General features: G+C 43.4%; 1 pseudogene; it reads right to left on the bottom strand.

The window, feature by feature from the left end:
* Window positions 1–10,353, bottom strand: part of LOC122693160 — a 45,732-nt pseudogene extending 35,379 nt beyond the window's left edge.
* Between the last annotated feature and the right edge of the window lie 17,637 nt (window positions 10,354–27,990).

Genomic DNA, 27,990 nt, shown 5'->3' with positions numbered 1-27,990 from the left:
CCTTGACCAGGTATGGAACTTGTGCCCTCTATGTGGAAGCATGAAGTCTTAACCACTGGACCACCAGGGAAGTCCCAAGATGGCCCTTTTAAATATGTAAGAGACAACTTCTGGAAGGATTAGGCAGGCACTCTGCTAAACCCTTGGCATGATTGTTGTTGTCGTTCAGTCACTAAGCTGTGTCCAACTCTTTGGGACCCCGTGAACAGCAGCACGCCAGGCTTCCCTGTCCTTCACTGTCTCCATGAGTTTGCTCAGACTCATGTCCACTGAGTCAGTGATGCCATCCAACCATCTCATCCTCTCTTGCCCCCTTCTTCCCTCATCCTCAGTCTTTCCCAGCATCAGAGTTTATTCCAATGAGTGGGCTGTTCGCATCAGGTGGCCAAAATATTGGAGCTTCAACTTCAGCATCAGTCCTTCCAATGAATATTCAGGACTGATTTCTTTTAGGATTGACTGATTTGATCTCCTTGCAGTCCAAGGTACTCTCAAGAGTCTTCTCCAGCACCACAATTCAAAAGTATCAACTCTTTGGCACTCAGCCTTCTTTATGGTCCAACTCTCACATCCATACATGACCACTGGAAAAACCATAGCTTTGACTAGATGTACCTTTGTTGCATATTATGTGGCATGATTAGCTTGTGTAATTTTTGTAATAATCCTATGATTTTTATTATTATTTTCATTTTACAGATAAAGAAACAGAGGCTGTGGAACTTGTCCAAGGTTATAGAGTCAAAAAGTGGTAGAGCTGTGATTCAAAATCAGTTCTGTCTGCTCCTAGAGCTCATGTTTTTGTTTTTGTGTTTTTAATTTTAAATTGTATTACTTTAAAAAAAATTTGGCTGTACTAGGTCTTCACTGCAGCACACAGGCTTCTCTAGTTGTGGTGCTCGGGCTTAGGTGCCCTGTGGCATGTGGGATCTTAGTTCCCCAACCAGGATTAAACTCATGTCCCCTTCATTGGAAGGTGGATTTTAACAGACTGGACCACCAGGGAAATCCCTAGAGCTCATGCTTTGATCTCTATAACCAGGGGTGTGCTACCGTCAAAGATCTTGCTTTGATATTTATCATTAATCTAGATCAAGGAGAAGAAAAGACAACTTGTCTTAAGAGATGACCCGGCATGTTTGACCATTGTATTTCATACAGATTAAGTAGACCCTTTTGATTAGCCACTTGGTTTATGCCCTCCTGATCATGCTGAGAGTTTATTGTAAAGAGAGCTGAGGACCAGCTCCTCCATCTGGTCAGTCCAAGTCTGAGTTAAAGGAAAGGTCCTAGACTTTCTTCCCTTTCCACCTCCTCACTAGAACACTGAGATCTTGCTGCACCATTGTTTTGAGAGTGACAACAGCTTGTAGGTGCAAATCTAAACAGAAACCTAAACCCTAGGATTAAACCTTATGATACTGAAATGAAAGGGAGAGGTTTTCTTTTCTAAAACTCCAGGAGGTTTTTTTGCGGGGGGGTGGCGGGGGATGTGGTATGTGTACGTGGTCTTCACTAGTTGTGGAGTATGGGCTCTAGAGCACGTGGACTCAGTAGTTGAGGCGCACAGGCTCCCTAGTTACGGCTCTTGGGTCTAGTTGCCCAGAGACATGTGGGATCTTATTTCCCTGAGAAGTGATCAAATCCACATCCCCTGCATTGCAAGGTAGTTTGTTAACCACCAGCCCACCAGGTCCCTCTAGGAGTTTTTGAGATGGCAGATGGGCCTGGTCAGGGTCCCAAACCGCCTAGTTCCCAGGAGGTTTCCTGTAGAGTGAAATGTCTCTGAAGGAGTGTGAGGGACAGGCTGCAGTGTTCTGGGGAACCTCAGTGGTAAATCCAAGAGAGGCCTGTCTGAGCAGATTTGCTGGCGCCTCAAGGCAAGGGGCAGAGCTCTGAGTCCAGGCATATAAGACATGTGTTTTAGTTTTCTGGACTTCCCTGGTGGCTCAGACAATAGAGAATCTGCCTGTAACACAAGAAGCCTGGGTTCCATCCCTGGGTCGGGAAGATCCCCGTTGGGTTCCTCTGGCTCCTGTAAAACAGGACCACACGTCAGACTGCTTAAAACAGCAGAATTGCATTGTCTCACAGATATGGAGGCCAGGAGTTGGAGATTAAATTGTCAGCAGGGCTTTTCGCCCTCTGAAGTCTCTGGAGAAGGCTCTCTCCTGGCTTCTGGTACCTTAGGTATTCCTTGTCTTGAGAATGGCCATCTTTTCCTTGAATCTCTCCACTTCATTAACCCTCTCTGATGGTCTGCCCCTGTGTCCAAATTTCCCCTTTTTAGAAGGACACCAGTCATATTGGATTAATGTCCACCTTTATGGCTTCATCTTAACTTGACTACTTCTGCAAAGACTTTCTCCAAACAAGGTCACATTCTGAGTTACTGGAAGTTAGAACTTTAACACATTTTTTTGGGAGACATAATTCAACCCACAACAGGATGGAATTCAGATTAGAGAAACAGATGTAGGAGCAAAGACAGAAGGAACCAGAAGGTTAAAAGGCCAGGAATTCTCGGGAAAACTTTCGGAGGCCCTGAACTCATACAAGCTATAACTCTGGGAGTTCAAACCAAGTTTACCTAAATCTCCAAGGATTAGGGCAGCTTTCCTATGAGATCTGGACTGCAGAAGAACAGGAAGAGTCAAGGACACTGCCTGCCGGAAGGGAACACCCTCTTTGATGGAGCTGTAAGAATCCTCACCCCATAGGGTGGATTCTCTGTGTGCCGGAAGCCCATCTCACAATGCAATTTCCAAGTATTTTTTTTTTAATATTGATGTTAAGGTGCCTTTCCAGCTGCCACCAGGAAACATTAAGCTAAATATCATTTTGCATCGTGTTACAACAACATCATTAAAATACAGAGTTGGGAAGAACAATATAGCTGATGGATTTGTACTTGCACGAGTAGAAGGGAATCTTGAAAATACAGAGTTGAAAAATAATTGGTTTTTCTTTAATGCTGTCTAAGTAGAGGGTGGTATTTCTAGGTCAACAGTGTCAAGTCATTGCCCCCAATGGAAGTAGTTAGGTTTATTCTTCCCAGTGTCCCTGCCGCTTCTGCTCCCAGTGACTCTCAGCTGAGCTGCTGAGCTCTCCCCATGTGGCTCACTCGGTCCCAGATACTCCCCAGAATGGTTCTAACTTGAGGCAGGAATCATTTCAATAGCCCCAGATTTCCCTGTAACCAGCGAAGGATTGCGATTCAGCTCTCTTGCAGGTTTATTGCAAATATAATATCCAAGCTCCGGCTCTGCGCTGCACATCTGAGCTGACCACTCATTTTCCTGGTTTGTAGTTGCTCATCCAAGGGGCTCTCACCCTCAGTATGGGGATATTGCCTTCAGAGTTGAATTTATGCCCCTCCCCGCCCCCCACAACACACACATATGCTTCCCACTCCTCCCTCCTTTATAAACCCATTTGGAAGAACGATGCATCTATCTTGGCTTTCACTGTGAGTTCCTACCCAAGTCATTTATTTAATCCTTTGGTCCTGTAGTCAACTCTGGGACCCAGCTTTTTCCTGGCTATTTCCCTCTTCCTAATGACCAGGGCCATGTGAGTTCTAAGATGCTATGGCATCTGTGGCTATGCTGTGACTAGTTTAGGGCACTTAACCTAGATTCCCTGTTGCCGTGTGACCTCATCTATTGGAATTCCTGTTAGTTCCTCCAGGACTTGTTCTTGATCTGAGAATGGAGAGCATCTTCTTCTTATATTTGTTCTCTTATACCTGGCTTTGGTGAGTTGATCCAGCTCAAGGATTATCAAACTTTTTCTGGGAAAGACTATATAGCAAATGTTTAGGCTTTGCAAGCTGTATGGTTTCTGTTGCAATCACTCAACTCTACTGTTGTGAACCAATGGGCATGATTGTATACCAATAAATCTTTATTTATAAGAACAGGTAATGGGTTGGATTTGGCCCAAGGGGCATAGTTTGCTGATCACCTAGTCTGGTCTATAGCTTGTCTCTTTATTACCTCATTTTCCACTTTCTTTCCCCTTTTTCCTGTACCATCCTCCTCCTCCCTTATATTGTTGCAAGTAGAGCACCATGCCTTAATATCAAGTTCTAAGATAGGACTCTATTTGCCACTGGTTATATAAATAAAAATTAGTTTGTGTACTTGAGTAGCAAGTCTAAATTTCAGTGTCCACAGATGCTTCTTAGAGGAGGCACATAGATTAGGGTCAGAGATGGTTCATACTTTAATCAGATGCTGTTTAGGCAGTTTCTGCTGTTCCTTTTCTAGGAACTAGGACCGTGCCTTTGCTTATCTTATATAATCTGGGTGGTAGTACCATTAGTGATCTTAGTCACTCTTCTAAGTGACTAATATTAGTCACTAATAATATCCAGTGTTGTCCAATATCTACTAATAATATTCAGTTCAGTTCAGTTCAGTCGCTCAGTCGTGTCTGACTCTCTGCAGCCCCATGGACTGCAGCATGCCAGGCCTCCCTGTCCATCACCAACTCCCGGAGCCTACTCAAACTCATGTCCGTTGTGTCAGTGATGCCACCCAACCATCTCATCTTCTGTCATCCCCTTCTCCTCCTGCCTTCAATCTTTCCCAGCATCAGGGTCTCCAATACTATTCCTGACGTATTCCCCGAGTAGCTTCAGCTATAGCTGCAGCATACTTAGGGAGGATATAATCCCTTCAAAATGTAGGGAATGAATTTTTACCAAGAATTTGTACTAGATGACATCTCAGACCCAGTTCTGGGCAGTAGTGTTTGGACAAAGTCATCTTGGGGCATTTAGGAAAGACTTTTTCTCCATGGTAAGAAAGAGAGACATGAGGAGAAATCAGTTTCCTTCTCTTCCCTCTCTTGTTTGTCCTTGTACAAGAATAATATTTTTATAGTTCTTGTACCCATCCTGGTAGCACGAGGGGAGACATGATCAATATTTTGATGGTGGCAGAAAGAAAAACTGAAGTTTATCTGATTATGGGGTGCTGTCCCATCCTGTGGTGTAGAGTATATCCTCCATATTAACTTTTTAAAAATTTTATTTTATTGAAGTATAATTGATTTACAGCATTGTGTTAATTTCTGCTATACAAGAAAGTGATTCAGTTATCCATATATATATATATATATATACATATATATATTCTTTTCCATTATAGTTTATCACAGAATATTGACTATAGTTCCCTGTGCTATACAGTAGGACCTTATTGTTTATCTAGTCTATGTATATTCCTCCCTATTAACTTTTAGAAAATCTAAATGATTCCAAATCCTGAAAGACATCTGGCCTCAAGGGTTTTGGATAATAGATTCCATACCTGCACTATAATCTCTATCCTGCATGGGGAAATAAAAATCCCATTTCTAGGGTGAGTAGTACCCCCACGCCCCAGGAAAGCCTATTTTTCATATGCTAACAAAGAGGCAGCCTTTCTGTTTGCAGCATCTCCCCAGAGTCTTCACCTCACTGAGCTCAAGTCTATGAAAGGAAGGAAATTCCTGGCTACTCCCCGTGAGAATTCAGTGGTGGCTTCTTCCTCAATATACATTTGTTTTTATGAAGAAAACCCCATACAAGGGTATAACTAGCTAAAAGTCTCCTTCCTTCTTCAACATATGGTGGAGGAATGCACTGGAGCTATGTGGAGGCAGAGATCAGTTCTGTCGCTGACCCTGTGCAAATCAAACTGAAGTGTGTAGTGATAATATGCGACTTATCATGAAACTTCTCATGTCAACAGATCTCCCCATTTGACCATAAAGAGCCCCATATCTGCTTGGCTGATAAAATCTGTTTGAATCAGGCCTATGTGCTTTGGGTGGCCCACAGCAAACCTCTAAGGGCGGTAAATTGCATCTTTGGAAAGGCAGGCTTTTTGGAACTGTGTCTGCATCCAGACTCCAGGGGATTTCAATGCAAAGGGATTTGCAAGGTTTGCATTTTTCATTCATTAAGGCTGTGTTGCTGCCAAAGTTCTCTTCCTGTTAGTCATCCAGGGAGGAGGGCTCAACACAGCGGGCTGTGTCATAAATTATTGTGAGGCTCAGGGCAGCCCAAATGGGATACCAAGGGGGCCATAGATCTTGGCACAGGTTTTGTGAACAAATTCTGAGAAATCCAAATGTATTGAAAAATCACATGTTTACAGAGGAATGAAAGACTCAGGCTATCTTTAAATTCAGCAAGCCAAGAATTAAGCTTGTCTTTTATCTATACCAGTAGGCAAAACCCAAAATTAGATGACTGTGAATAGTCTATTTTTGTGTCATTCCATAGAAACGTTCCTCCAGTTTAATGATTCTTTTGTCTTGGTCTGTGGTTCTTAACCTTTTTATTTTTTTAGACATACATTTTTTTGTGGATCCCTTTGAGAATCTAAAGAAAGCTTTGGGCCTTCTGACCAGAAATTGTCCACAAACACACACACAATTATATATACAATTTCAGAAGCTTTATGGGTCCTCCGAGGTTCATCCATAACCCTCAGTTAAGAATCTCTGCTTTTGACACTAGAAGCTCCTTGATGATAACGATTATGTCTAATCGTTATGTCTAATTATATCTAATCTGCATAACATCTCTTCTATTCATGCCTAACACCCCGTTTCATACTCAGAAATTCTAGTTAGTGTCTCCTGACATGAACTTACAGTAATAAAGCTCCTTTCTATTTTTTACAGTATTCATTGAAAACATACGAAGTATTTATTAGATTAAAAATACAAATCTTGGGACTTCCCTGGTGGTCCAGTGGTTAAGACTTCATGCTTCCACTGCAAGGGGTGTGGGTTCAATCCATGGTTGCAGAACTAATATCCCACATGCCCCGGCAGTGTAGCTAAAAAATGAATAATAAATAAAAATTAAAATGCAAGTCTCCTTTTAAGTAAGTTCTGGAAAGTGTCATTATATTCCCTTGATACAGAAAAAAATTATAAAGGAGAATTACTTCCTCTGTAGCTCTAAAATTGCTCTGAAACAAATTTATACATGGGCAAAATTGGAAATGGAATTGCTGCTGCTGAGAATTGCCCACTAGCTGTCTACCTTCTTCATGTGGACTTTTAAATTAAGGAGCCTCTCCATAGCCTCTCCAGAGCTATGGGGTAAAATGTCCTTGCAGGCACTGATGTGAGCAGCTCCAGGGGGCGCCACGCACACATATGACAACGCTGAGCGGAGTCCTCATACGATAGTGGTAATGACCGCCACTGTTGAGTTCTCACTGTCAGTTTGAGCTCAGGCTTTCCTGACTTCAAGACCCTGCCCTTAACTACTGCACTTGTCTTTTTTCCTTTGTACTTGCTAATTTGGGCTTCCCAGGTGGCTCAGTGGGAAAGAATCTGCCTGCCGACACAGGAAATGTGGGTTCGATCCCTGGGTGGAGAAGATCCCCTGGAGAAGGAAATGGCAACCCACTCCAGTATTCTTAGTCTGGGAAATTCCATGGACAGAGGAACCTGGCAGTCACAGTCTAAGGGCTCTCAAAAGAGTTAGATATGACTTAGTGACTAAACCGGAGAAGGCAGTGCCACCCCACTCCAGTCCTCTTGCCGGGAAAATCCCATGGATGGAGGAGCCTGGTAGGCTGCAGTCCATGGGGTCGCTAAGAGTTGGACACGACTGAGCAACTTCACTTTCACTTTTCACTTTCATGCATTGGAGAAGGAAATGGCAACCCACTCCAGTGTTCCTGCCTGGAGAATCCCAGGGACGGGGGAGCCTGGTGGGCTGCCGTCTATGGGGTCGCACAGAGTTGGATACGACTGAAGTGACTTAGCAGCAGCAGCAGCAGTGACTAAGCAACTCGCTAATTTGCCAAAGAAGATCAGGGTAGGGGAACAGATGGGGACAAGGTCTATTATCCTTCCTCCCATCCTAGGGAAGAATTCCCAGATGTGTCTGAGGAGCTTCTGGGCATTGACACTTCCAGGCGTACCAGCCAGCATGCCGCCTGCCATGGGGTGTGATGTGTGGGCATGGTACCTTTGTGAACAGCTCTTATTATTGGAGAAGAACTGAAGGTACTTTGGAAGAACTAAGGATCGTATAGGGTGGCCCCTGGGGAAACTGAAGCAACTTAACATGGTCTTGGGGCCCTTTGGCTTCTCTTCCAGCCACTATCACTTGGGGAACACCCCCTTTTTCATAGGTGAAAGCACATTGATGTGGGGGGGCTGGGGCATTTTCTCACTCATGGTAAGAAAGTGGCAGAGTGTGTTGTAAAGGCTTTTTTAAAAAGTCTTATTTTATATTGGAACTTAGCTGATTAACAGTGTTGTGTTAGTTTCAGGTACACAGCAGAGTGATTGAGCTATCCATATACATGTGTCTGTTCTTTAAATTCTTTTCCCATTGAGATTCTTACAGAGTCTTGAGCAGAGTTTCCTGTGCTGTTTAGTAGGTCCATGATGCTGTACAGGCGTTTGTTGCCAGGTAACAAAGGCAGGGGGCGCATGGGAAGAGGGGCTCATGTTGAGGTTGGGAAATTCAGTCCTGAGCCAGATGGTGTTGTGGGGTGAGGGTGCAGGGCTGCCAGAGGGGCACACCTGTGGACTAGCTAAAAAGAAAATGATTTCTCCTCTCTTGGGTTTGATTTATCTAGAAGCCGCCCCTGAGGATGCCTGGTTGGATAAAGATTCTTCCTCTGGTCTGAGAGCACTGACCCTGTTGTGGGGGTCTCCCAGGTCTGCATCCTAAACCTCTAGTTGACCTTTTCCCTGGGAAAACTAACAAGTTGTGATTCTACCAAAATCTGGACCAATTAGAGAAGCTGAAGAAGAAGAAATAGATACCATCCAATTCTCTATTTCCAAGCTAGATCTTAGATAATGAAATCGAAGTGAAAAAGTGAAAATCGCTCAGTCGGGTCCCACTCTTTGTGAACTCATGGACTACATAATCCATGGAATTCTTCAGGCCAGGATACTAGAGTGGATAGCCTTTCCCTTTGTATCATTTAAGAACATTTCTCTGGGTTCAATTCCAGGGATGGAACCCAGGTCTCCCGCATTGCAGGCGGATTCTTTACCAGCTGAACCACAGGGGAAGCCCAAGAATACTGGCGTGGGTAGCCTATCCCTTCTCCGGCAGATCTTCCCGACCAAGGAATCAAACCAGGGTGTCCTGCATTGCAGGCGGATTCTTTACCCATTGAGCTACCAGGGAAGCCCAACGACCCTAGCATTTATGCCTTAACAAAGAGGGGGACTGGAAGAGAGTTACTTGGCTGGAGCCAAGGTTGGTGAAGCTCACAGGATGGTGGGAGGGGGGTGAAGGAAGAGAAGGGTGGTAGGGTTGGAACACACTACACAGAAATGTCCAGGATAGAAGCAGGGAAGCCAAGGGTGAGCCTTTCCTTAACCTCACATCGCTCCTGGACAGGGGCCGAAGTCTGCTGGAAGCCTCGCGCTGACTTCTCCTCCTGCTCCGTGGGTCAGGCCATTTGGGAGCTCTCGCCCTCTGGGTACAGCAGGCTTGGCCCCTGACCCCCGCTGGGCAGTGGTACTTGTGGGAAGAACAGCCACAGCAGCAGGACTTGGGTGAGGCTGCCTGGTAGGGGAATGTCTGCATTGCAACCAGAGCTTCTAAATTGGCTCAGTGGTAAAGAATTCGCCTGCCAATGCAGGAGACCTGGGCTCCATTCCTGGGCTGGGAAGGTCCCCTGGAGGAGGGAATGGCAACCCACTCCAGTATTCTTGCCTGGAGAATTCCATGACCAGAGGAGCCTGATGGAGCCCAGTCCATGGGGTCTTGATCGGATAAGACTTAGCAATAAGTCATGTCATAAATAACAAGTTACTCAGTAGAATTAAAATGTCCCAAGGGTAATCAGGCACTGTTAATAAGCTGAACAAAGAGAATCTTTCCTGATTGCTACCTAAGTCAATGTTTGTTTGTTTTTTTAATCTTTATTTCGGATTAAATTATTTCCATAATTAAGGGTAAAGCAAACATATTTCCTTGGGTCCATTATTTTAGGTGATTATGATTTCCATGAACATTGGAAATCCTGAGTATCATTTGAATATTTGCCTGCATGCTTGTGGGAAGCTTCTGTAGCCTTTTCTTGGTAGTAAGTCCAGTTTTTCTAAATTCTTCCCTTTCTTTCAGGTATTCCATTTTGCACTCTTCATAAATGGCTGGATCAGCCATTAGCGGTTAGACATTCTTGCAATGCAGAATTTTCTTTCTGGCGTTTTACTGCCATAAGGATTCCAGAGACCTTGCAACATTTAGTGAAATATTAAACTTGTTCAGAACATCTCTCAGGCCTTTTCCCTCATTATTTTAGGGATCAAAACATCTTTCCCAACATGTCTGAGATGCTGCTCTGTGGAGTCGAGCCCAGATTGGGGTTAAAAAATTAGGTCTGTCTATATACCATTGCTTAGAGGAGACTACAAAGCCACAGGATACTAGAGTCTGTTGCTGGAGCTCCCCACTGTGAAAAAGTCACAAATGAACTGTCATTGTTTTGGACTAGACATAAAGACATGATGTAGAGATTGACCTTCAAGGCCACAATGCAAGTATATGTGGGGGATGAGCAAACAGTTCCAGTTATTGAAATTCTAGCCTCCTGGTACTTCTTGTTCTGCATGGTGAGCAGTGGCCTCTGCCCACTCTTACTTCTCTAGACCAGCATTCTCACCTCTATTCAGGATCACAAATAACTACAGGGAATGGGTAAGAATGATCCGCTGAATTTCATACTCAAAGCAAGGCTGGAAAGGCCCTGGAAGATGGGAAGTATTTAAAAAGGATCCTTCTTTAGGATGGTACTGATGAACCTATTTGCAGGGCGGCAATGGAGATGCAGACCTGTGGACACAGTGGGGGAAGGAGAGAGTGGGATGAACTGAGAGAGTAGCATTGAAACATATACATTATCATCTGTAAAATGGATAGCCAGTGGGAATTTTCTGTATGATGCAGGGTGCCTAAACCCTGTGCTCTGAGACAACCTAGAAGGGTTGGAGTGGGAGGTGGGAGGGCGGTTCTCGAAGGAGGGGACGTGTGTTTACGTGCAGCTGATTCATGTTGATGTATGGCAGAAACCAACACAACATTGTAAAGCAATTATCCTCCAATTAAAAAAGAAAAAAAAAGCCTAAAAATAAAAGGCTCCTCTTTTCTAAGGGGGAAATTAGAGAATATTCCAGGTTTATGTCTCATCTTCACCCTTCCTCAGTTTTCTTCTCACTTTCATTCAGTATCACACCAGTTGAATAGCTTCTGTGCTCAAGACATTGTGCCAAGCATCACTACAGATGCAAGGATGGGTGAGCCATAGATCCCTTTCTGGTGGGAGTTCTAGGAGGGGGCCAATGACAGTTCTTGACACAAATAACTGTGATAGAAGGCCCATTTGGTAAATCCAAAGATAGTGCTTGAGTGGCTCAAATAGGGAGAAATGTGTCCCCCTTGAGAAGGGTCAGGAAAGACATTTTGAAGAAAGCAACATTTGCAATGGGCCCTGAGAAATGAGTAGCATTTAATTAGTGGGAGGAAAATTGAGGGTTGGATGAGTGTATCTGGAGGAGGAAACAGTCGAGCAAAGGCCCAAGGACAGGGGACCTGGTAAGGACTCAGAGGTAGGTAGGTAGGAGCATGGTGTGTGTGTGTGGGTGTGTGTGTGTGTGCGCGAGCGCGTGTGCGTGCATGTGCTAAAGTGTATGACATGTACAGAAGAGGCCTAGGAGCAATACTCTGTTCTTCTGATATCACTGATATAGTACTGAAGCTTCAATACTTTGACCATCTGATACAAAGAGTCAACTCATTGGAAAAGACCCTGATGCTGTGAAAGATTGAGGACAGGAGGGGAAGGGGGTGACAAAGGATGAGATGGTTGGATGGCATCACTGACTCAATGCACATGAGTTTGAGTAAACTCCGGGAGATGGTGAAGGGCAGGGAAGCCTAGTGTGCTGCAATCCACGGGGTCGCAAAGAGTCAGACATGACTCAGCAACTCAACAACAACAACAACAACAGCATACCACATCCCTAGAGCAGAGGTCTTTCAGAACCAGTGATTGAACAGAATATATATTAGGTGATAAAGGGCAAATGGCAGAGTTTCCTATCTGTGTTTCCTATGTTCTACCAACATATATCTATGTTTCCTCTTCCCACTATTTATATTTCTCCCTCCTTTTATTCCCAGCTATTATAGGAAGCAAATTTGGCCTTCCACAACAGTAAAGGCATCCATTCTGCTTCAGAAGATATAGCATTGAATTTTTAAACACACAGGCAATTTTTCCTTAATAATAAGTGAAAGAAAACCTGGTGTAGCTTTGGCTTCACAAGTAAACACTCAGTTTAACATTTCAGTTTCTCAAAATTGCTCTGGCTGTCTAGCTGTGTGTGCTCTGATGCTAATAAGCAAGACAGGTCTTACCAGCTATTCAACAATCCCAAGCAAGTAACATGTCTGAACAGAACATATTTTGACTACTTTGCATAAAAAATTAAAAGTTTGGTGACCTAATATTTTGGTTACATAAATATTGATATTTAATGAAATATTTGGGGGCAGAAACAACACCATTCAACTCTTCTAGAATTTGAGGAAGTCTCATGGCTATCCTGACTCCAGAGGGTTTACTTGGCATGATGTCATTCCTAGGTGGAAGTGTTCATGAAAAGATTTAATCTGTTTATTTGAGTGAAAACAACAGCAGCGGGAAGGTTCACTGAGTCAAAACCTGGTCACATTAACCAGATTTGACAGACTTTCATATGGTTGATGTCTGGGCAAGCAGTCCCCTAACTGCTTGGGAAATGTGAAAAGTGGGTGAGTCGGGAAGGAAAATCTCTCCCAGCTCATAGAATTCCCCATGTAACATTAGAAATTCACCGAAAGCTCTAAAATACAGATCTCTCTTGGAAGAGTTGACCTCATTTGTCATTCAAGCGGTACAAATTGCTCAGATGCATTGTACTCTCATTTCACAAGTTGAGCCAGGGTATGTGGAGGCATTGGAAATATTGGTAAGAGGTTGATGTTTGGAAGGGAAGGATTCATTTTTAAGATGTTTGTCTCTCTGAGATGTTGGCCTCTCTTATGTACGTACTTGGCTGAGCCTGGTTTTAGTTGCAGGATGAGAAACCTTTTCTAGTTGCAGCAGGTGAGTTTTTAGTTGGGGCACATGAAGTCTTAGTTGTGGCATGTGGGGGTCTAGTTCCCTGACCAGGGATTCAACCTGGGCTCCCTGCATTGGGAGCACAGTCTTAGCCACTGGACCACCAGCAAAGTCCCTAGATGATTTTGTTCTGTTTTTCTTGTAGAGGAGACCCTAGTAGTATTTCCTGGTCTTTATGACTGAATGTGAGACCTCATCAGAGTTCTGGAAAACTCCAGGAGCTGGAAGGGAGCTCTGGTAGAGGAGATGATGCAGGCCCTGGGTGGAAGGAGAGGGAGGCTGGGAGATGGGAAGGTTGTAAACCTAATATTACCTACTTCAAAATATTGCCCAAGGACCTAGTAGTAGGAATCACTCCTTGACATTGATAAAAACCTGCTTACTGCCTGTTTTCTACTCAATGTATGAATTGCTTTAAATAAATATTGTAGACCTGTTTTGAATTTTTCCTCTCCCTGTAGATAATTAGAGGGATCTAGTAGGCAACTCATTACTTTGGAGTGAAACAGTCTCTGGTCCTTATCCTAGTTCTGTCAATCATGTGCTGTGAAATGCTGGGCATATTACTTGACCTCTCTGAGCACCCTTTTCCCCTATGTGTAACAGAAGAGGCAATAGTCTCTGTCTTGCAGGTTTAACATGAGAACTAAATAAGAAAATATATGTTAAAAAAATCTGTGCAGGATACTGTCAGTACATACTATATACATACTATATTTCTTTTCCATAGTGCTTCATTTCATTTTGGAATTCTGGAAGGACAGTCTCTCAGTGAAGAGCTGGCAGGGCACTGGGTTATTCTTTTTTTAATGTCTTTTTTTTTTTTTTGCTGTGCTGAGGAGCATGTGGGATCTTAGTTCCCCGACCAAGGATCTCACCTGTGCCCCCTGCATTGGCATCTTAACCCCTGGGCCACCAGGGAAATCCTTGCACTGGGTTATTCTTGATAGGGTCCTCCAGCTCTCAGCTACAGCCCACACCTCCCAGGCTGAAGCTGACTCATTCTCTCAGGGGACCTGGGAGCAGAAGAAGAAATGGACTTGGGTTCAGTGCCAACTAGAGCAGAGCCTTTCCAGAGCTGTCCCAAGCCCAAGGCGTTTCCCTGGAGCCGGACCAGCGCTGAATGGAAGGGGCCTGGCTTTGCTGCGTTTGGCTTGCATTCGAGTTTCCAACGAACCCTACCAGTGTCCTGCCAGACATGAGATGCTGCACCCTTTTCCCTCAAAGCTGTTTACGGTAATTAATCAAGGCATTTTGGAGCAGGAAATCTTCATGGAGAGGCTGTTTCCCACAGACATTCCAGCCTGGAACACATCTTCCAGGCTCAAAATATTTTACAAGTTCTCGTCCCTACAACTTTATAAATTACTGTTCAAGCTGGAAACAGTTGATAATTTATACATGTTTCTTAATTGAATGTCATTTGAGGTGAAAAAAATCAATCATTAGCCCAGCAACCATCCACTAAGTTGTAGAATTAACCCCAGCCTCTCTTATCTGCGTGGTGAAAGTACTTTCGGAAACTGTAGGCCTAAAGAGAAAAAATAACTGGGGAGGTACCATGTGTGCGTGTGTTGATTTGTTTTTGTGCCTGATTCTCTGGAAGGGTGAAATAAAACTTCTGAAAGAATAGTTTATGGTAATTTGCAAAATGTAGTTTGTCTGACATAGGAGACTATGAACCTTGAGAGTGACACATCTAAACTTAATCTGGCTCCCCCACAAAAAGGAAGAACAGTCACTGGGCCTTCACGCTAAGGAGTGGAGTTTCTGGGGGAGGGGCTAGGAGGTTAGCATTTTCTTCTTACTGCTCAAAGTCCCCTTAGGATTTCCCTGGTGGCTCAGATGGTAAAGAATCTGCCTGCAATGCAGGAGACATAGATTCGATACCTGAATTGGGAAGATTCGGAGAAGATCCACTTGGAGAAGATCCACTCAAGAAGGGAATGGCAATCCTCCCTTGCCTGGAGAATCCCATGGACAGAGGCTACAGTCCATGGGATTATAAAGCGTAGGACATGACTGAGCAATTAACACTTGCAGAGTCCCCTTTAAGAGGCAAGGAGGACTTACTCTGCTCTTCAGATGGTCTTTTCAATTTTATTTTCCTTTTCTCCCCCTGTGTGGCGTGTTTAAAGAGATGGGACTGAGTTAGCCGGTCATTGGAAAGGCCCCTTGGGCCTTTGGAAGTTCTGGGATAAAAGTCCCTGGGAAAGGGAGGCACAGGCCTGGTTCTTGTTCTGGTGCAAAAACACACTCTTGCCTCAAATTTATCTTGTCTCCTCCTGTTCTGGAAATGGAGAATCCTGGGGACAAGGTTTGAGGGGGTCTATCAGAGTGATCCTCAAAATGTGGTGTCCAGACCAGGTACCTCAGCATCACTTGGGAGCTTGAAAGAAAGGCCAGAGTCCTCAGGCCCCCCACCCCCCGCCCCCAGATCTGCTGAATCAGAATCTACGTGCGTAGAGCCCAGGAGGGTTTCCCATGTGGCTCAGTGGTAAAGAACCTGCCTGCCAACGCAGGAGACGTGGGTTCGATCCTTGGGTCGGGAAGATCCCTTGGAGAAGGAAATGGCAACCCACTCCCGTATTCTTGCCTGGGAAATCCTATGAACAGAGGAGCCTGGCGGGCTACAGTCCATGGGGTCGCAAAGAGTCGTATACAGCTGAGCGACTAAACAACAACAATAAGAGCCCAGTAACCCAGGTCGTAAAAAGCCCTCAAGGTTTTCCTAGTTCAGATTAAAATTGGAGACTGCTGGCCTTGGAAAGCCTATTTCCAGGCTAAGTCTTAACTAGGCACAGCTGGAAGGGGCTTTGCCTGCCGGGCTCATGGAGAAGGACAGATCCGGAGTCAGAAGCCCCGTAGCTTATAGAGCACGTGGGTCCGAATGACTCTGTCCTGTTGGACCTGCAGCAACTGTAAGTACCTTTGAGGAATCAGGTTTTTGAATCAACCTGCTTCTTGAATATTGGAGCTAATATTAGTTAATGAGCTGGTACATTGACAGGGCCTGAAAGTTACTGGATAAATAGGCCTAAATAAAATGTAACATTCACCATAGGTAGCCAACAAGGGATAAGGCTGGATAATGGAGGCCAAAGTTTTCATTATTTTTAGTCGTGTTTTCAAAGAGAAGGAGTATTTCTTGTTCATTGCACGCTGTTGTTTGTTTTATGGGGCGGGGAGGCCTACAAAGGTAAGCGAGGTTGAAGGGACTCAGTGCTGGCACCTACCATCTATATGGCCTGAAGCAAGTTGCTTAACCTCTGAGACTTATTTTCATTGTGTATGAAATAGATTAATACAGAGTTCTCAGCACTGGTATAAGGTTAGAGATTCCAGGTAACCCCACTGATATGCCTTAATGAAGGCGGGTCAATAGATCACCCAGAAAGAATGGATTTCTCTTTGGCTTTGGAGGCATCCTGTGTTTCCTTTCTTCTTAAAGATTCATCTTCCTAATTCTTTGCTTAAACCGAGATGAAGATTCCCTTCTATGGTAGGAAGGATTCCGTTGTATGTGGGAATGAACCTTTGTGGCTGGAGTTTGCCAAGGAGACATGCCAGCCTTTTGCAGATGACTGGGAGTTGGCTTGGAGAAGGACATGGCACCCCACTCCAGTATTCTCGCCTGGAGAATCCCATGGACAGAGGAACCTGGTAGGCTGCAGTTCATGGGGTCACAAAGAGTCAGATACGACTGTGCGACTTCACTTTTACTTTTCACTTTCATGCATTAGAGAAGGAAATGGCAACCCACTCTAGTGTTTTTGCCTGGAGAATCCCAGGGACAGAGGAGCCTGGTGGGCTACTGTCTATGGGGTCGCATGGAGTCGGACACGACTGAAGCGACTTAGCAGCAGCAGCAGCAGGGAGTTGGCTGCTAAATGTTGGTCTGTTCCAAGGTCATAAGTCATTGGAAATACTGCGCATGTGTGCTCAGTGACGTCTGATTCTTTTCGACCCCATGGACTGTAGCCCACCGTCCATGGAATTTCCCAGGCAAGAATACTGGACAGGGTTGCCATTTCCTCCTCCAGGGAATCTTCCTGATCCAGAGTTTGAAGCCACATCTCCTGCATTGGCAGGAGGATTCTTTACCACTGAGCCACCTGGGAAGCTGGAAATCATGTGTATACTTGTTTATGTACCAGTTCTAGGTGCACTCTGCGTACTTGATGGAGGGCAAGCAGAGCAACGCAGAGTGACTGGGAGATAAGTCTGTGCTCAGGCAACAAGGCAGGCCCAGCTTGGGAGGTGGGGCAGAGAGGACTCCCTTGCCTTGATGGAGGCTGGTTCTGATAAAGCTACACCAGTGACTACTCCAGAGACACCTTGGGTAAAACACAAGGGTTGTTGCACCTTGATTTTTTCATCTGCAAAATAGTGATATAGCCTGGGCCTTGCATCACATTGCCCTGAGAATTAAATGAGATGAATTTATATAGCCAGCCCATGATAGACTACTTTCTACCAGAGTCTCTCAATCCTACTGGCCTTCAGTATTTTTCATGATTTGGTGTCTCCCTATTTTCTCCCAGAAAAGCACCATTTTCAATCTGTAAAGCGTAAGAATAGGTGATTTCCATCTGATATGTCACACTATGATCTGCCAAAAAGAAAATATCTTTATTGGCTAGGGGAACTAGCTAAATACTTTCTCATCTTCATACTCCAGAGCACAGCAATAGCCTGGTCTTCCTTTCTCTCTCTTTCTCTCTCCCTTTCTTTCTCTGTTTCTCTCTCTCATTCTTTTGAGGCATGCTAGATTCTGAATACAGTCATGAACCCAGGAAAACTCCCAAGGTTTTCAGGCCCTCATTCTGCTCCAGTGTTGAAACAGAGAAAGGGTAGCATCAGGACCTCTGCAAACATCCTCACACCTGTTTTTTGTTTTTTTTTTCTCAGTCATTCTCTTAATTTTGTTGAGGGTAACTTTGTTTTTTTTTTTCTTAAAACATATTAAATCAAGATTTTCCTTGATGGTTGTTTTTCAGCCAGTGCCATGTTAACTTGCTTCTTTATACTTTCTGTTCTTTCACACAAACTAGAGACTATGGTGAAATGGCAGCATGGTGATGAGGAAATTCCACATGCTCTCAAGTTCAGTAGGCCTGGGTTCAGTTGACTCAAAAGTCTGAATGTTACCTGTGATTTCAGACAAATCACTTAACCTCTCTGACCTTTAATTCCCTTATCTATAAAAGGAAGAAAATAAAGGACGCCTATTTCATAGGACGTTGTCTCTGTTAAGATGGCTAAAGGACTTTGCACAAGGTGAGCAATAAACAGGATAGCTGTGACGAAATCCTAGCCCTGGAGATGATAACATTCCTCTGAAAGTTTTTTAAATTTTTATTTATTTTTCATTGCTAGTTCTTGGTTGCTTCACGTGGGCTTTCTTTACTTGTGAGCGGGAGCTACTCGTTGCCGTGGCTTCTCTCGTTGCAGGGCACAGGCTCTCGGCGCGCGGGCTTCTATAGTTGGGCACAGGGGCTCAGTAGTTGCAGCCAGTGGGCTCTAAGCACAAGTTCAGTAATTGTGGTCCACGGTCTTACTTGCTCTGTGGAATATGGAATCTTTCCGGACCAGGGTTTGAACCCATGTCCCCTGCATTGATAGACAGATTCTTATCCACTCAGCCACCCGGGAAGTCTCCGCTGAAATTTTAACAAAAGTTGAGCTCTTCACCAGTCAGTCCTAAAGGAAATCAACCCTGAATATTCATTGGAAGGACTGATGTTGAAGCTCCAATACTTCGGCCACCTGATGTGAAAGAGCTGATTGATTGGAACGACCCTGATGCTGGGAAAGAGAGAAGGCAGGAGAAGGAGATGACAGAGGACGAGATGGTTGGATGGCATCGTCGACCCAATGGACATGAATTTGAGCAAACTCTGGGAGATGGTGGATTACAGGGAAATCTGGCATGCTGCAGTCCAAAGAGTTGGACATGACTGAGTGACTGAACAGCTTCACCATTACCCTTGAGGCATTCTTCTCCTTTTGTACACAAGGAATGGAGGCCCAGAGAGGTGAAGTAATATGATCAGAGGTGTGAATCTAGAGAGAAAAAAAACCAGGATTCAGCCCAGATTTTTTGGGACCCTAAATTTACAGCTCCTTTTACACCATCCCAGCTGCCCTCTCATGATAAAAACTTAATTCTCTGTGGTACAATGAGACCCAAAATTGTGAATGCCAAAAACAGATGCATGTGCCTCTTTAAAGCACTGATTACCTTCTGCCTCACAGGATAATTACTTATGCATATGCAATAGCTTATCTGTTAGCCTATGCAAAAAAAAAAAAAAAAAAGTCGAAGCAGAGCCTAACTGTGGGTGGTCTCGTATTCTCCATAGAATCAACACAGGACCTTGGAGCCAGTGTGTCCTCAATGTATATTCACTGAATAATATCGAGCTGAGTGATGGAGACTTACACCCAGCTTTGTGTAATAGTTACACCAGCTTGCCAGCCTGTTTCTCTTGCGTGTCTTGCAGAGTTTGGTTTAAAAATAATTTCTTACACCTGTCTCTGGTATCAAACTGCTTGAGGTGGTTTATTGCTCCAATTAATCTGTACCTGACTTCGCTGACTCACCTGGGGAGAGCAACAAGTTCACACACCAATGTGAGTGAGGAAGAGGGAGGGGACAGGCTTTTTGTAAATTATCAAGACACAGGCACTGACACAGCAAAGGACGTCTATGCAAATATGTTCTGTTTAATAAATCAGTTAACAGAAGTCCATGTTGCAATCATTTTCAAGCAGTGCTGTGGCAAAAATTAATGAAGTTGTGGGACTTATCAGATAATAACATTGAAAAGTACTTGTCTGCTCGGCTCAGTCATCCTGCAGGCTCCTCATCCCACCTGATCCTGTGCGCAAGCAGCTCTGCTCTTAATGATGGATTTAAACTATCAGTGATTTTGCATGTTCAGTTATAGGGTTGTTTCTGGTTCATTTCATGCTGTACAGACTTGCTCTCTTTGAGTGTGAGTTAGTTTCAGAAATGACTTAGTGACACCAGGGAGGAGAAGACCAATCAGACAGAAGCAGTCCACTCAGGGATTTAGCGCAGCACAAGGGAAAATTGATCATGATAATTCAGTCTTAGTGGATGTATTTTCAGAACTAACCAATTCGAGGAATAAATTAGGGTCTCAGGGGAATAAGTTAGGGACTTGTGAAGTTTCCACCGAGGTGGGCACAGTGGCAGTCAGGGTCACAGGCTTGGCACTCGGGAGTCATCATTTTCTTTTTGCAGTTTAGCGACTGCTTTTTTAGGTGTTCCCTGGTGGCTCAGAAGGTAAAGAATCTGCCTGCAATGCTGGAGACCCAGGTTCAATCCCTGGGTCAGAAGGCTCCTCTGGAGAAGGCAATGGCAACCCACTCCAGTATTTTTGCCTGGAGAATTCCATGGACAGAGAAGCTTGTAGTCCATGGGGTCCCAAAATAGTCAGATACAACTGAGCAATTAACACTCTCACTGTGGCTGGACACTATTATGTAAGCTCATTGACTGCTTTATGCCTTGGTTTGTTCGCTTGGGACAGTGGTTCTCAACTGGGACCGTTTTGCCCCCCTGCAGACCACATGGCAATGAGTGGAGACAGTTTTTCGGTTGGCACCAGCAGGGGAAGGATAGTGGTACTCCTGACATCTAGTGGGTAGAGGTCAGAGAGGTTGCTAAACAACCCTTATAGCCTAGGGTGGCCCCCACAGCAAAGAATTATCCAGTTCAAAATGTTAGTAGTGCCAAGAAGGAGAAACCCCACTTTAGAGAAACAAGCCCCTTGAACCACAACCCCTACCCCATGCAGCGTTAGGCGATTTGTAGAAGACTTTGAGATCCTTGGATCAAAGTTGCTGTGTAAGTTAAAAAAAAAAAAAAAAGAAAGAAATCGTGTTGTTACAAGTCCCTAGGCCTCCGTGAAGCTTGCTGACAGGGCCTGACTCAGCTCCTTCTCAACATTTTAAAGGGTTATCTTTGCTCTCATTGGGATTTGTCTTTTTTTTAAAAGCTCGTTTTTCTTCCTAAGTCCTTTAACTTTTAAAGGATTGGTCCTGAAGAGCCTTAATGAGAACTTTGCAAACTGGTCTTGGTTCTAGACGAAAAGAGACTTCTTTTCCTGAGGTCAAGGAACCTAGTGAGCCTTCAACAATGATCCTATTACTGTCTAACCCAACAGCCAAACAGTTAGGTTAGTAAGAGCAAACTGAGTCTTTTCATTGGCTCTTCTCTTCCCTTCACTCCTGGAAAATTCTCTTCAGCGGTCCGGTGGGATTCACATAGAGAATGACAAAGAAGGGAAAAAACAATTTCCAGAGTAGACGGTCACAAGAATCGTATTTATTTTTTCTGGAACCATCTAGGAAAAAAAGAAAACAGCCAGACAAGACAATTTTAAACCAAGCCTGCTTCTGATTTAAGTCATTTCCTTTCTGCTAGCCTGTCAAAATTCAGCTGCATCCTATCAGGTCAGTCTGAAAACCAGACTGGCACATGAGGTATTTTTGGCACTCCCTGGACTTTGGCAGACTCTAGAAAACATCAAATGTGTCAGAAATCTGGGGAGGCCAGGGGAATGGAGAAATGGAGTTTTTTTTCATGGAAAGTTGGTTGTGTACTTAGGTTGCTGAGAATATTTTCCCTGCGAAACGATGATTTGAATGAAGGCTGCAGATTAGGGGAAAAAATTAAACCACTGAAGATTAGGCAAACGAGTAGAATTTCTACCTAAGAAAACTTATTTTGGCCCATAAACTTCTATTTCATTATCCAAGGAGGAGCATTCTACCAGCTCTGTTAATAATACTTCATTATTGTTCAGTCAGTTCCTTTAGTGTATGGCAAGAATCATTAAAAAAAAAATGTGAGCTGGAGGGCAGCACTGGAAAGAAGTGAAGGAAGATCCAAGGAGGATGCTCTGAGAGTCAGGGAAAGAGCGAGAGAAACAGATTCCCTCGCGGTGGTCATTGTGGACTGCAGCTTTGCTCGCAGCCTTGCCTTTGATGTCCCTGGGATCCACATTTCTCTGCTTTCCTTCATTCCACTCTTTGAAGGGGATTATGGGAAGACAATTGGCTCCTGATGATGACACTAGCATTATGAATAATGCTTAGGGGCTAGACCTAGGATGCTGAGAACTGACTCTTGGTTTCCCCGAACATTTTGCACAATGTCTGGGATGCCATGTCAGCAGAGTGACTGTCATAAGAAATGTAAGCAGCAGAAATCCATTGGAAGAAGATGTTCAAGACTAGGTATTTAAACAGAATTTTGCAATAGCATCTTCGTCTCGTTTGCGTTGTGGTGTGGTAGTGTTTACCTTGCCTTAATTTTGTTATTTTTTATTCATAGAACTATATAGCTTGAAAAAAATATTCTCTCACTGCTACTTAAGTGTGATTGCTCTTGGCTTCATTATAATTCCTATAATCAGTCACGGGATTGGCAAAAATTCACGACTTATCAAGAAACCAGCGGTCACATCTATGTGCTTGTTTAGATTTTTCTCTTCTGTGTAGACTGGAATTAAAGAAGAAAGTAAGAAACTTGATAGGTAGAATAATTAAGCAGGAATGAAATTTCCCTTGCAGGCTAGAGGTGTGAGCAGGGAGGTTTAACTCTTATAGGAGCAGAACAGGGATGTGGTTATCTCTATGATGAGGAAAGAAAGGGTCTGCTAACCCCACACTCCCAATCCACTCCTTCCCTGCTCTCCCTCTGCCTTGACAGCCACAAGTCTGCTCTCTATGTCTGTTTCATAGATAAGGTCATTTGTGTCATATTTTGGATTCCACATGTACGTGATGTCATATGGTATTTATCTTTCTCTTTCTGACTTACTTCACTTAGTAGGATAGTTGCATCCTTGTTGCTGCAAATGGCATTATTTCATTCTCTTTTATGGCTGAGTAGTATTCCTTTGTATTTATGTACCACATCTTCTCTGCTCATTCATCTGTTGATAGACATTTAGGCTGCTTCCATGTCTTGGCTATCCTGAATAGTGTTGCTGTGAACATACGGGTGTATGTATCTTTTTGAATTATAGGTTCATCTAAATATATACCCAGGAGTGGGATTGCTAAATCATATGGTAGCTCTATTTTTTTTGTTTTTTTAAGGAAACTCCATACTGTTTTCCATAGTGGCTGCACCAGTTTACATTCCCATCAACCATGTAGGAGGTTTCCTTTTCTCCACACCTTCTGCAGCATTTATTATTTGCAGACTTTTTCTTGATGACCACTCTGACCAGTGTGAAGTGGTACCTTATTGTAGTTTCGACTGGCATTTCTCTAATAATGATGAACCTCTTTTCATGTGCCTAGCCATCTGTATGTCTTCACTGGAGAAATGTCTGTTTAGTTCTTCAGTCCATTTTTCGATGGGGTTTTTTTGGGGGGGGAGGGCTGGGATTTTTTAAAAAAGACCTTTAAAAAAATGCTACTACTAAATTAGGATGATGCTATCTTAAAGGACCTGATAGTACATATTTTGGCAACTAGTTAACTCGGCCATTGTAGTCTACATGCGGCACAGAGAACAGGAAAATGAATGAGTATGGCTGTGTTCCAATGAAAGTTTATTTATGGATGCTGAAATTTGAATTTCATGTAATTTTCCACATTTTACAAAATAAACTTCTTCTGATTATTGTCAACCATTTAAAGATGTAAAAACCATTCTTAGTTTGCAGACTGAGGTGGCATAGCAGACTTGACATGTGGTCTATACTCTGCAGACCCCTGGTTTAGAGGGAAACAAAATGGACTTGAACTTGGGCAAACTTCTAGAGATGGTGAGGGACAGGGAGGCCTGGCATGCTGCAGTCTATGGGGTTGCAAACACTCAGGTACGACTGGGCGACTGAACAACAACAACAACGGTGACTTTGGAATTAGATTGACTCTGGTTAAAAATCTGGCTCCACCTACAGTTCACACACTGCTTGATTTGACTGCAGGCAGATCACTTTTCTAAGCTTCAGTTTCCTCACGTGGAAAATGAAGATAGTCTAGTCTCTCATTCATGGTTATTATGAGTATAAAAAAATAACATAAGTAAAATGCTTGATACTCTGTCATTGTTCCCTTGACAAATGATAACAAGATAATAAACACTATTATTGTTAATTGTATGTACTCAAATTCAGTCACCCGTCTTTGCAATTTGAACATAATATTGTACATTTCTTTAAAGGGAGCATGAGATCAGAGTTCTTCAAGTTGGTCACTCTAACTCTACAGGGATTTTCTTCATCCAAATGCATTTCTGTGGTCTCCTCCTGCAGTCTATAGATCCAGACTCAGTATGTATGAATGCCCCCCCACCACATCTATAGCTCCTGTCTCACATGAACAGATAAACAAACACTCAAAGCATGTTTTTCTTGAACCTTCTTATATGGCTTCTGAGAGAAGCTTGTCAGCTTCACATTGCAGTTTAAACCTGGGAGTTGCTACATCCTGGTTTGCCTTTCTCATTAGACTTGGCAGGACAAGCGTCTTTGGTTTCACTTTAGGGCCTCATATTTGTGACAGAGCAAGAGAGCCATGAGAAGAGTGTTTGCCTGGCTTTCGCTCGATGCTGTAAGTGAAACTTCAGAAGAAACTTTATTCAGATAAGCCATCACATCTAATTCTTCAAGGTACCAGCGTTTCTCCAACCGTATAATTTGTGAAAATACCTTCCCAAGGTCTATATTTTCCTGAACCCGGAACATTTTTTAATTAGATTTTCCACTTGAAAGAAGTATCTCTGTTTCTTTATCTCTTCTTTTATGGTATCAAATCAAATTTTGAAGAACAGTGTGACCTATGGGGCCAGCATTAGGGAAAGATACATAGGACACTGGCTTTGGGTGAAAAATTTAAAGGGCACCAAAATCTTAGTACTCAAGATAAATGATACTTTAATGTAATATTTTTTTTAAAAATTAAAATCCATCTGAACAAAATCCAACTGAACAAAAGTTCAAAGTTTTACCTAGAGACAGAATCAGAAACAGTGCTGGCCAAACTGTATTTGAGCTTAAGGCCAAAGGAAAGATCAGTAATACTGACCCAATAAGTCTTACTTGGACTCCTTGATAAACTATTTCTCCCTTGGAGCCATGCCTAAAATTGTTCCTGTAGTTAAAAACAGTGGTTTAGCAACTGAGTTGGTTCTGTTGTACTATTTTCCTTTCTTCGTTGCCTACTTCCTGCACATTCTCTCCTTGGACTGTTTTTTTTTTTTTCTCTTTTTTGTTTTGTTATCACTCACTCACATTTCTCTTTGTTACTTTCTTTCTGCACATCAGCTTTGACCCATTTACTCTTCCTCAGTTTTTGGAGGGAAAACAATCCAAGAGCTCTTTCGTTTGTAATAACTGGGTAGTTTCCTATCATCAATACTCACTCTGAGGCAAAATGCCTTTCTTGATGGTGGTTTATGTCCTCTTGGCTTGAAGTTGCCATGGTGGCCCCTTTCACAGTTCTCCTGGTTCCCTGGGGTATAAAAGTCTCCAATCTGGGAAACCCGGAGCTACGTGAAAGCTGATAGAACACAATAAGGCTGGAAGATTTCCCCGTGTTCTATCGGGGACAGTCTTAGAGTAAGTGTTCACACGTTCAGGGGGTCACTCCTCCATGACGTGTGATAGTTACCAGCACATTCTTTAGAGAGGAGGATTTGAGAACCAAATGTTTAAAGAAAGCAAATGTGGGGATGTGTCGGGCTATTAATGTGGCAGCATCTGGCATTTATAATCTGAACAAAGCTCCCTTCCTCTTTCTTAATCTTTATCCCAGATGAGAGCATGGCTCAGGACCAAGAAAGTTTTTAGTTTTTCTTCCCAGGAAAGCTAAGTCAGAAGCCAGAATGCCACAGGGAAGCGACCATGGAAAGAAGGGTCAGAGCTGTCATATATTCCATGCGGTAGCTAGCGCACCATGGGGACACAACCTCTGATGAACATTTTAAATGCAGGCAATTACATGAACACTGATTCAGTCCAGCCCTTTGAGTTTACAGCAGATAATCAGACAGAGTCATGATTTGGGGCCAGTTTTGCTATTCTCCAGTATTTTAAAAATGTATTTAGCTGCTCAGTTGCCCAAGAGTATATACAAGTGAGAGTTCCTTTTGTCCAGAAGTTTAAGTTCTAAAACAATAAAATAAACATGTCACATATTTATGCACATGTTATCTAAACACATACCAAGTACTTTTTGTGGTTTGTTTGAAGTTTTGATACTGGTTTTCTGTATTTATTTATTTTTCTTTGAAGAAACAATGTGAATATCCTGTGCTGGGCTAGGCTGGGAGTGGGGGGAGGTGGCTATTTTTCAGATGACGAAAGAAATCAAATTTAGTTCTTCCAGGCTTGGAAAGCATCCAGCATTAAGTAGAATTAAAGATGAGCTTGAACAAGGTCAAAAAAAAGAGGAGTTCTCTGAGGAGATAAGGGAAACTTTTTCAGCAGGATGAGAACTAGTGGGGTTTAGAGGCAAATCCAAGGGAAGTAGAAAGCCGTGTACTTGAACTTGAGTATGCATCAGAGTCACCTGGTGGTGGTGTTCAGTCGCTAAATCATGTCTGACTCTTTACAACCCCATGGACTGCAGCATGCCAGGCTCCTCTGTCCTCCACAATCTCCCAGAGTTTGCTCCAATTCATGTCCATTGAGTCAGTGGTGCTGTCTAACCATCTCATACTCTGCCACTGCCTTCTTTTGCCTTCACTCTTTCCCAGCATCAGGGTCTTTTCCAGTGAGTGGGCTCTTCACATCAGGTGGCCAAAGTATTGGAGCTTCAGCATCAGTCCTTCCAATGAATATTCAGAGTTGATTTCCTTTAGGATTGGCTGGTTTGATCTCCTTGCTGTCAAAGGGACTCTCAAGAGTTTTCCCCAGTACCACAATGGGAAAGCATCAATTCTTCGGCACTTAGCCTTCTTTATGGCCTGTCACATCCATGCATGACCACTGCAAAAACCATAGCTTTGACTATACGCACCTTTGTCAGCAAAGTGATGCCTCTTGGAGTGATTGTTAAAATATGCATTGCTGTGGAGAAGGAATTGGCAACCCACTCCAGTATTCTTGCCTGAAAAAGTCCATGGACAGAGGAGCCTGGTGGGCTGCATGCAGTCCATGGGGTTACATGACTGAGCACGTGTGCATGAGGGTGGGGGCAGATGGGTTGGTAGCAATAAACTGGTAAAACTAAAAAAGAAGTGCATCACTGGGCCCCACTCTTAAAGTTTCTGATTTAGCAGGTCCAGGTGAGGCTTGAGCACTTGGAATTTTAACAAGATCCCAGGTGATGCTGCTGCTGATCCAGAGACTAGTATCAAGTCAAAGTTTATCTTAACTGTATTACAGACCCCACTGGAAATCCAAAGAAAGCTGTTAGTGTCCCCATGGAAAACTGCACAAACAAAAATGTGAAATTTTGAATCTAGTTTCAGGATTCATTTATCCAGATTAAGTATACTTCCTTGGTATTGTCCATTGAAAAAATAGTGCCCAACCTGAAAGCTGAGAGTTACGTTTTATTTGGTGGAAAAAACTCAGAACTTAAGCATCTCAGATAATTCTGGAAGACTGTGCTGTAGAAGAAAAATGGAAGCCAGGATATATAAGGATTTTTTGCAACAAAAGACCAGGTAGTCAGAATCCAAAAGATTACTATTAAAAGAAAAGCAGATATCTCAAGTTAAGGAATTTAGTGCTTTTCTATATATTGTTGTTATTGTTCAGTGGCTAAGTCATGTCTGACTCTTTGCAATCCCATGGACTGTAGCCCACCAGGCGCCTCTGTCCATGGGATTTCT

Source organism: Cervus elaphus, chromosome 5, assembly GCF_910594005.1.
Source record: "Cervus elaphus chromosome 5, mCerEla1.1, whole genome shotgun sequence".
Classification (NCBI taxonomy): Eukaryota; Metazoa; Chordata; class Mammalia; order Artiodactyla; family Cervidae; genus Cervus; species Cervus elaphus.
Note: the sequence above shows the minus strand (reverse complement) of the source record. Positions and strands in the feature narration are given on the sequence as shown.